Consider the following 8,884-nt stretch of genomic DNA (forward strand, 5'->3'; position numbering starts at 1 on the left):
TTCGTCCCTGTCTTAGAAGATGTCTGTCATATGCTGGTTACTTAACAGCTCCGCACTCCAGGCCTGACTTACCAAATGCAGATTTGAAAAAGCTTAACCAGGTTTGAGAGTGTTTCATTTAGGGCATTCTTGCCAGGCTGCCTTCTCTGTGGCTTATCTATATTTGTTTTTGCTGTAACTCCCTCCATCCTACCCCCACACACACACTTGGGTTATTTTGCTGGCTCTATGCCCTCTCCGGCCCTGCATCTCTTCCCTTTACCCTCCAACCTATTTTGTATCCGGAGCAGAACTTAGTCAAATTGTGATACCACCGTCATCACCACAACCACCGGTCAAATCAAGTGTTCTGTGCAACATCAACGGAGCAGGGTGCTTCGGAGGAACCCCGGACCTCCTGGTTCTGGAGCCTGGGGAAGAAAGCCTCTGCTCTTGGGCTTCTGCCAAGGGCCGCCTAGGCTGTGCTCCCTCCCCTGCCCTTTCCTGCCACCTGCTGCTGCCGCCCTGCCTCAGGAAGCTCGAGAGTGCGGAAACATTTCCCTGGCACAGCCTATGGGCTGAGCTGCTCAGGAAGGGCACTCCTGGTCCAGCCTCTCAGAGAGGCCCCTGGCATCATGTCCTGGCTCAGGCTTCTCAGGGGAAGTGGAGGGCAGAGGACGGGAGGCTGGCTTGTGGGGGCATGAGACGGTGCAAGCTGCCTCCCATTAGGGGATGGCAGAGCTGTCTTCTGGAATCCAACCCTGAGCACATTTGAATCTGCTCTGTAGCTGCCGGCGGGGGTCTTGGGGGTAGCATTTCTTGCCTCAAAGCTGGGAGCTGTGCTGTGCAGATCACACAGGGGCTGGGGTCGCAGAGCGAGACACAAAGGGAGCTGGGACTTGAGAGGACAAGGACATTCCTGGGGTTTGGCAGCAGTGGGCTCCTTTTTCCTCCTCACAGCCCCTGATCTCCTCCAGCCCCCAATTCCTCACCTCCCTCCTGTGGATGCAGCTGTTTCTTGGAGCTTAAGCTTAATGGAAAGTGTTAAAAAACAGCGCTGGGATTATTGGATCTTCTTGCTACTCGCCCTGATATTCACATTCCTTCCCTCACCCTCCCTTTTTCTGGCCAGTTCAGTTCTTATTCAGCCTTTGTTAGTGACTGAGCTGAAGAACAAAAATAATCCTTCCCATTTGTCCGGAGCTGTGCAGAGAGCTTTCATACACCTTATCTCATCCGAGCCCCACAAAGTCCCGGGAGGAAGTATCATTGCCCCTTCCTAGCGAGAAGAAATTGGTTCTCAGAGAGGTCACCTATCTGGCTGGGGCTCCACATCTAACCCATGTCACCTGTCCCCAAACTCACTGTTACTCTGTGACCCTAAGTTACTGATGGAACCTGCTTCCCCTCCACGATCTTGTTTAATCCTGACAACTCTAAGGTAATATTGCTCCTCTTTCACAAAGGAGGCACCAGATGTTAAGTACTTGTCCAAGGTCATGCAGGTGTTAGGGGCGGAGTCTGTCTGAATCCAAAGGCTGTGCACTGAAAAGGAAACTGAGACTGAGAAGTCATTTGCCCAAGATCACACCATTCTTAAGAGGCAGCCCCAGAATTCAAATGCAGGTCCAAAATCCCCAAGTCCTTGTTTTATTTTTTTTCCAATTGCACCACGCTGTCTGCCCCAAGAACCTGTGGTGTGTGGCTCATTCATTCGGGTCCAGGGCGTTCTCAAGGACAAAAGCTGTTCTGCTGTTGGATTTCATTCTTAGCTCAAGCTGTCTGTGTTCCCCTGGCTGACCTCCCTCTCTCTGTGTCTGCCACCGTTTCCTGCCACCCCCTCCCCAGCTTCTGGGTTCAGCTCCTCTCCCTTCTCTGAGTTGGGGGACAGCCAGGTCTCTAATAATCCATGGGCTAACTTGGAAAAGAATGAGCAGGGGACCCTGTCCCCATCTGGTCTCACCACTCTCTTCCAGCATCAGAAAGGATAATAGTCTGAGCTCCTGGGGTGGGGAGGAAGGCCCTGGAGGGAAAACGGCTCCGATCCTGGGAGCACACAGGCATGGCTGCCCTGTGGCCCCTGAAGGCTTTTCTGAAGATAGTGGCTGAAGTGCTGGTTGGGCCAGGACAACATGCGTCCTAAGACTCAGAGTATCACAGGCAAGTAACCTGTGTCTTATGTCTGCTCCTGTCCCCATTCATCTACTACTAGCCAAATCCACCTTGGGTAGCTCTAGCAGATAATCACAGATACATCAAGGACTTAATAATCACAGGTATGTCACGCTTCTTATGCATGCTTTCTAAGATTGGAAGGAAGACAATGTATTCATAAGCAAAGACAATGAGAAAGGAAAGGAGTAAAGTTTGGTTGGAGTCCTTTCATTTTGAACCTGGGTTGCTAAAAACTTGGCCATTCTAGACATGGTATTATTTTCTTCCAGAACAGATAGTAGAAAGAGACAGAGTCCCTACTGAAGAGCTGAACCCTTCATCAATTTTTTTGAAAACTGAAATCTAATAAATATTTCATAAAACTACTTACAATTTTACTGTTCAATGTCCATGTAGTTGTGAGTAAAGAGGATAAGCATCATGTTTCATGTATGTTATAGCTAGGCCCACAAATATAAAAACATAAGAATAATATAAATTATTTAACACTACAAATGTCCCCCAGCTACCATGTACAATGTGCAAATACTGAACTAATTGGTGAGTAAATCCAGAAATGGGAACGCAAAGTAGAGTATGAAATGGGATGCCCAGGACTCCTGGGAAATACGCATCATGCAGGAATCAATTGCAGTCATGGTCATGGTATCTGGGAGGAAGGATTTGACAAGTCAGTTTTCTCTTAGCTAAGCACTTTGACAACTCAGTTCCTCCCTCCATTCCAAGACCAGGTCTGTCTGCAAGGTCACACTGACACAGCCCACAAAACTTCAGAGTGTTCAGATGTTTTGTTTTGTTTTTCTGAAAACATAGGGCAAGATATATGGAGAAGTGAAGTGCTTTGCTAGGGTAGTCTCAGGAGTATGTGCTTAGGGTGACCAGTTGTTCTGAGCCAGCACTGAGTGCTGAATCCCCAATAACAGGAACACCCCTGAGTTTTTAATAGGTTTATTCTTTTGTAATGTGTGGTACTTTCTAAAGCATGAAGCCCAGGGCAGGGGATTCTCCCACCCAGTTCTAAGAGAGATCTTATTTTATATACTCCATGGTGCCTGGTCCAGGAAGTCAGGAAGGCCACAGAAATGTATACCTGAAACTAATATAATATTGAATGTCAACTGTAATTGAAAAATAAATTTTAAAATAAAATTTAAAAATAATCAACACCAGCCAAATACAAGGCAGATAAAAATTACAATAAAAAAGACAGTGGAAAAAACACGAAATTAGAGTTTACATAGAATTGAGTAAAATGCCAATCCCAGCAGATATTTCATTTACCAAATGTGGATTATAATAATTTGAGTAGATGATAAGAATGGTTAGTGTTTTATGTAATGCCTGATATAAAGAAGGTTTTTAATAAATGACTTCTTATAATATTATAACTATGATTATTAAAATATAGAAGTTGAATATTTTCTCTGTATCTAACTTTTCCTTTAAAAGAACTTTAGTTCTTTCCTCTTACAAAGTTATGCCAAAATTAGCTACCATAATTTTTACATAGTCTTAAGTCCTATGTAGAAATACTTATGAATTGCTACTTTAATAGATTTCCCAAATACGATTTTTGTTATGCAGATTGCTTAGGATTCATTGTCTCTGTTTTACCATATCCTATCACTTTTTTTAAAATATTTGTTTTAATGATTTCAAAGAGGAAGGGATGGGGAGAGATAGAAACATCAATGATGAGAAAATTATTGATTGGCTGCCTCCTGCACACCCCACACTGGCATGTGCCCTGACTGGAAATCAAATGCAACCTCCTGGTTCATAGATCAACACTCAACCACTGAGCCACGGGCCAGGCTTCTATCACTGCTTTATTATAAGTTCTCTGACAACTTCCCTGTAGGGTGTCTTGACATAATACTGTCTATTGTTCTCTTGGCACCAATATATTGTAAACACATTTTAAAATAAATAATTTTTTTAAAAATTGAATAAGGCAAAGAGTTGGGGGAGGGAGGCTGCCAGATGAAGGGAATGAAATGTGCAGAGACAATGAGGCCAAGGAGAGTGTGATACCTTCAGGAAACTAGAAGGAGACCTATTTGGGCCTTGGTCTTAAGGACAATGGGAAAAATGATAGTTAAGAGGTTGTCTTTTCCTTCTTTCTTTCATCTTTCTGTCTCATCCTTCCTTCTTTCTAACACTCATACAGTAATTACTATATGCCAGGCACTGTTCTAAATGATATATATAACTCATATAATAAGCTCATTTAATGCTAATAATTACCCTACAAAGTAGGCTGTTGCAATGTAACAGTTGAAAAATCAAGTCAGTGGATTAGAGAAAGGTTGGTGGATTAAAATATTATTTAGGTTAGTCATGAGGGAAATACAAATCAAAACTATAAAATAACATCCATTAGGCTGGCCATGATTTTTTTTAAAGGAAAATAACAAGTGTTGGAATGTAAAATAGTGCAGTTGCAGCAGAAATAGTTTTTCCCCTCAAAAAGCTGAATGTAGAATTATCACATCACCTGGCAATTCACAATATATTCTCAGAAGAATTGAAACCAGGTAAAGTTTGTAAACAAATGCTCATAGCAGCATTATACACAGGTGGAAGCAAGGCAAATGTCCACGAGCAGATGAATGGATAAGCAAAATGTGGTGTGTACACATTCTATAGACTATTATTCAGCCATAAAAAGAAGTGAAGCCCTAATCTATGCTTCAACATGGATGAGCCTTGAAAACAGTATGCTGAGTGAAAGAAGCCAGACACAAAAGGTCACATGTTGCATGGTTCCATTTATATGAAATGTTTAGAACAGGACAATCCATAGAGACGGAAAGCAGACTAGTGGTTGCCAGGAGCTAGGGAAAAAGAGGAACGGAGAATGACAGCCTAATGGTAAGAGATTCCCTTTGGGGGTGATGACAATGCCTTACAACAAAATAGAGGTGATGGTTGCACAACATTGTGAATATACTTAATGCCAGTAGATTTTATGCTTTTAAATGGTTAATTTCATGTTGTGTGAACTTTACTTCAATAAAGAAAAATCAAAAAGTTATTTAGGAGGTGGAGTCAATGGATGAGAATTGATGGCAATTGATCATTAGTGATTGATGTACAGTGGTCTGGTGAAGAAGTAGAGGAAGGAGTCAAATATGACTCCCAGGTGGCTGACTTGAGCAAATAAGAGGTTGACTCCATTTTCTGAGATGGGGAAGACTAAAGAAGGAGCAGATAGAGAGGAGATGATGACCTCCATTTTGGATATAACAAGTTGGAAGTGCTGAGATGTTTAAGTCTGCAGTAAGAAAAAAGTGTAAGACAGACATTTGGGAGTCATCAACATAGCACCATAAATTGACACTATGATAGTGAATCAGACTCAATATCTATAGGTCTGATCAAGGAAAAAGAACTATATTTGTAAGTTTAAATTAACAATGTTAAAAAGATACATCTGGCCCACCCAAGTGGCTCAGTGGTTGAGCGTCGACCTATAAACCAGGAGGTCATGGTTCAATTCCTGGTCAGGGCACGTGCCCAAGTTGTGGGCTTGATTCCCAGTAGGGGATGTGCAGGAGGCAGCCAATCAATGATTCTCTCTCATCATTGATGTTTCTGTCTCTCCCTCTCCTTTCCTCTCTGAAATCAATAAAAAATATATATTTTTAAAGATACATCTGATAAGGGACTGTTATTAAAAACATACACAAACTCTTAAACCTTAACAATAAGAAAATAATCAAATTTTTAAATGAGACAAAGAGCCGAAACTGGTTTGGCTCAGTGGATAGAGCGTCAGCCTGCGGACTGAAAGGTCCCAGGTTCAATTCCAGTCAAGGGCATGTACCTTGGTTGCAGGCACATCCCTAGCGGGGGGTGTACAGGAGGCAGCTGATCGATGTTTCTCTCTCATCGATGTTTCTAGCTCTCTATTCCTCTCCCTTCCTCTCTGTAAAAAATCAATAAGATATATTTAAAAAAATAAAATAAAATAAATGGGAAAAAGACCTTAACAGACACCTCACCAAAAATATACAAATATACCGATGACAAATAAGCATATGAAAAGATGTTCTACATCCTATGTCATCAGGAAAATGCAAACTAAAACATAATGTGATACTCTTACACACTTATTACAACGGCCAAAATCTGAAACACTGAAAACACCAAAATATAGCAAGGATGGGCAGCAACAGGAACTCTTATACATTGCTGGTTGAAATGCATAATGGTACAGCCACTTTGGGTACTAACAACTAAACATACTCTAGAGTGCCTTAATATTTACCCAAGGGAGTTATAAACTTGCATCTACATGTGAATAGCAGCAGCCTTATTCATAATTGCCAAAACTTGGAAGCAACGAAGATATCAACGGAGATATGGCCAATAAAGTGTGGTACATCCAGGCAATGAATATTATTCAGCATTAAAAAGAAATGAACTATCAAGCCATGAAAAGACACAAAGGAGTCTTAAATGTAGATTGCTAAGTGAAAGAAGGCAATCTAAAAAGGCTACATATTATATGATTCTAACTGTATGACATTCCAGAAAAGGCCAAACCCTGGAGACAATAAAAAGATCAGTGACTGTGGGGGAGAAAGATTATGAATGGAGAAGCTCAAAGGATTTTTAGGGCGGTGAAAATACTCTGTATGATCTTATAATGATAAACATGTATATCATTATACATATGTCCAAACCCATAGAATGCACAATGTCAAGAGTGAACCCTAAGGTAAATTATGGACGTTGGGTGATTACAACATGTCAATGTTGGTTCACCCTTGGTGAAAAATGTACCACTCTGCTGAGTAATATTGACAATGGGGAGGCTATGCATATATGAGGCAGGATAAATGTGGGAAATCTCTCTATTGTCCTTTCTGTATTATCCTCTCAATTTTTAAAAAAATATATGTTTTTATTGATTTTTTAGAGAGAGAGGAAAGGAGAGGGAGAGATTGAAACATTGATGACTGAGAAACATCACCATTGATCAGCTGTCTCCTGTACACCCCTGGCTGGGGATCGAGCCTTCAATCCGGGCATGTGCCCTGACCAGAATTGAACTCGTGAAGTCCTGGATTCTAGGTTTATGCTCAACCACTGAACCACACCGGCTGGGCCATCCTCTTGATTTTATTGTAAACCTGAAACTACACTAAAAAAAAGTCTTATGTGTCAACAAATATCACAGAAATATAAGGCATTTTAAAAATTAATATACAGCCGAGACCGGTTTGGCTCAATGGATAGAGCGTCGGCTTGGGGACTGAAGGGACCGGGTTCGATTCCGGTCAAGGGCATGTACCTTAGTTGCGGGCATATCCCCAGTAGGGGGTGTGCAAGAGGCAACTGATCGATGACTCTCTCTCATCGATGTTTCTAACTCTCTATCTCTCTCACTTCCTCTCTGTACAAAATCAATAAAATATATATTTTTTTAAAAATTAATATACATTTTAAAATATGCAGTCTCTGTATTTAAGGATCTTGTAATCTTAATTGGGAAAACAAAACCAACATAAAACAATAAGCGGTCGAAATCGGTTTGGCTCAGTGAATAGAGCGTCGGCCTACAGACTGAAAGGTCCCAGCTTCGATTCCGGTCAATGGTGTATGCATTGGTTATGGGCACATCCCCACTGGGGGGTGTGCAGGAGGCAGCTGGTCGATGTTTCTCTCTCATTGATGTTTCTAACTGTCTATCCGTCTCCCTTTCTCTCTGTAAAAAAAAATATATATTTAAAAAAATCAAAAAACAATAAGCACATGCACAATATGTCTCAAGATGTGTAACATATTATATCAAAAACTACCAGTTCCCTACATGCATCCAGCCCTATGTTGAATCAGCTGCTGTTCCCTGAAAATGCCACATTCTCCCTTCTGTGCCTGCCATTTCGCTGTTTTATGGCCAACCTAATAAGTGAGAAGTGGTACCCCATTGTGATTATGATAACTAACCTAAATGACTTAATTTTGATCTGTTATATTACAACAGCCTACTTCATAGGGTACAAATTGGGATGAAATGAGTTAATATATACATCCACACAGAAAGACTCGGTGGAAGCATTCCTTTGTCATTGAAGAGTTCCAGTGCTTCCTCCTATGACAAAGGGATACATTGCCTAAAGCACCCCTGGAGGTTCCAATATGCATGCAGCCATGGTTGAGAACCACCTGGTTGGGATCCCGGAGTCATGTGGGGCACTAATTAAAACAGTGGGTTTTCTGGCCCAGCTCCAGATCTATGGAAAAAGAATTTCCAGGAGAGAGGCCTGAAAATCTATATTCTGAAACAAGTACCCACAGGTGATTCCTATGACCAAGCCAGCTTAGGAAACCCTGAGCTATAGGGCATAATCAAAGGTCAATAAACACAGGACAGTCTGAAACTCGATAATCTGGTTGCAAAACACAATTTTCTTGCAGCCTGGCTCAGGAAAGATAAGCTTACTCATTTTTGGCTGATAACCCACTGCAGGGAAGCTGCTCCTGAGACCAGCTGCCCACCTGAATCCAGGAATCCATGGTGAGGTGTGGAGACAGCCCATCGGTACCCCTGACACTCCGTGAAATCTAGACTTCGGTATGAGGCCCAGCGAGCCTGAGCTGCCCCTTCCACTAGTTGCTATTTGTGGCTCTTCCTTTTTGGTGAAATCATAATATTCCTACTAAGTGCAGGAAATGTTTCAAATGCTATTTCACCACTAATCCTCATAGCGCCTGTTGC

Source organism: Pipistrellus hanaki (genome assembly GCF_964339955.1).
Source record: "Pipistrellus hanaki genome assembly, chromosome: 18".
Classification (NCBI taxonomy): Eukaryota; Metazoa; Chordata; class Mammalia; order Chiroptera; family Vespertilionidae; genus Pipistrellus; species Pipistrellus hanaki.